Genomic DNA, 2,116 nt, shown 5'->3' with positions numbered 1-2,116 from the left:
AATCTTTGTAGATAGTTCACATGATCCTATTCAAACTCTATTAGTAATAGTTTCCGATAAGTTAATTCCACTGATTTGGTTTAAATAAACGAGTTTCAAACTTAGATCTGAGGAACATTTATTATAAGCTTTTAACAGTTCTATTAATCTTGTATATTAATTTCCCTTGACAATTTAACAACATGCTCCTCCATGAAATAAGGCACAAAATAATTCACGTCTCATAAGATCAAATAATCAAGTAAGGATCCGAAGCGGGTCAAGCATGTAATTAGCACGTAATCCTTTTTTTTATTAGAGACAAATGTAATAGAAATGTAGACGCTTCAGGATATCCTTTTTCTAAAATAATGAGACGAGCCTCGCCAAATAAAATGCAAATTGCGGGGCCCTCAATAACTAAACATAATAAATATTTAGAATTCAGGGCAGGCCGTTTAGTGAATCTCATGGCCTTCTCAAAAAATAATAACGCGTTAGACTCTTTAGGCGCGGCTTAATTAAATCATATTCTTAAATTCGGGTGCACATTGATGTGACCCAAATCCAAATCTCAACGAAGTCAAAATGTGTTGACGATCACGGGCGCATTGATTGTGACGTGGTTCGAGATGCATTTTCACGACGTTGCAATTCTATAAAAATAAGTGATAATGATAAAAGCGGTTTAAACTTAATAAAAGCACGTAAGTCATAACATGTATTTAAATCAGATATTTAGCCATTATAACAATTTAAGCGACCGTGCTAGAACCACGGGATTCGAGGGTGCCTAACACCTTCCCTCGGGTCAACAGAATTCCTTACTTAGAATTTCTGGTTCGCAGACTTCATTTGGAAAAGTCGAAAATTTCCTCGATTTGGGATTCAAGATAAACCGGTGACTTGGGACACCAAAAGCCAAACCTTTCCCAAGTGGCGACTCTGAATTAAATAAATAATCCCATTTCGAATATTGTCACTTAAATTGGAAAAACTCCCCTCGCGCATTTAACCCTTCGGGGCGGGGCGCGCAAAAAGGAGGTGTGACAGCTCTGGCGACTCCACTGGGGATATTTACCCAGAACCACTGGTTCAGGGTTCAAGAATTCGAGCTTAGAATAATTGTTATATTTGGCTTTATTATCTGATCTTTATTACATGTTTTTGCATAACGTGCTAAATGTTGTCTTTTACCGCTTTGATATTATCTGAACTGTATATAAACTGTGCCGAAACCCTTCTCTTCTTACCTCCGGGGAGAAGCTCGCTGGTCGAGACTCCCTATTCTGTTAGTGTCAATACCTGAAATAAGAAAGAGGTCGGACAAGTTACAAAGCCGGACGATCTCGCGGGTCCCCGGTACGTAGCCCCCTCCTCGACTCGAGTTGTCCGCTCGGGTACACAGTCTAGAACAAATACCCAGGGTATAAACCTAGTATAACGAAACTTCATGCCGGATCCCTAGTAGGAACGTTTATTTGCATCATGTTGCATTTGACTTAGGGGGCTCAACACAGGGGTTGGGTCCGTCTAGGACAGGCAACCTGAAATGAAAAGACCACCCTGCTGCATCCCATTTGTTTTGTGCATTTATTTGCCTCGGTTCCGCATGCTGACCGGTTTTGAAAAAAAAATAGCGGTATAGGGAGATAATTACTTATTTTGGAAAATAGAACCAATGTCCGAGTAGTGTCGAAACCTCGCCGGAATTTCTTCTAAAATGTGTATATAAAAAAAGAGATTGTCCTTTAGTTCGATTTTTTTTTAAAAAAATATATATATAAAATTTTTCTTTTTATCATTTTTCAAAATCAAAAAAAAAAAGTATTTATTTTTAAAAAGTAAAAAAAAACGGAAAATTTATAATTCAAAAAGAATGTCGTTTCTTTTGTAGTACCCCTTTTTATAAATTTAGACTAATAGTCCAAATCTTTCCTAAAAAAATAAATAGTAATAAAATCTTCTTTAATCTTTATCTCTTTTCAAAAAAATAATAAAAATACGTATTCTTGATTTTTAGGTTTATTTGATTTTCTCTATTCACGATAGCGAGAACTACGCCAGTTTGATTCTCACCGGATGTGAGATACGTAGGCAACCCTCATCGGGTCCAACCCCACCTTTGCTAAAATAG

The sequence above is a fragment of the Nicotiana sylvestris genome, chromosome 11, assembly GCF_000393655.2.
Source record: "Nicotiana sylvestris chromosome 11, ASM39365v2, whole genome shotgun sequence".
Taxonomy (NCBI): domain Eukaryota; kingdom Viridiplantae; phylum Streptophyta; class Magnoliopsida; order Solanales; family Solanaceae; genus Nicotiana; species Nicotiana sylvestris.
Note: the sequence above shows the minus strand (reverse complement) of the source record.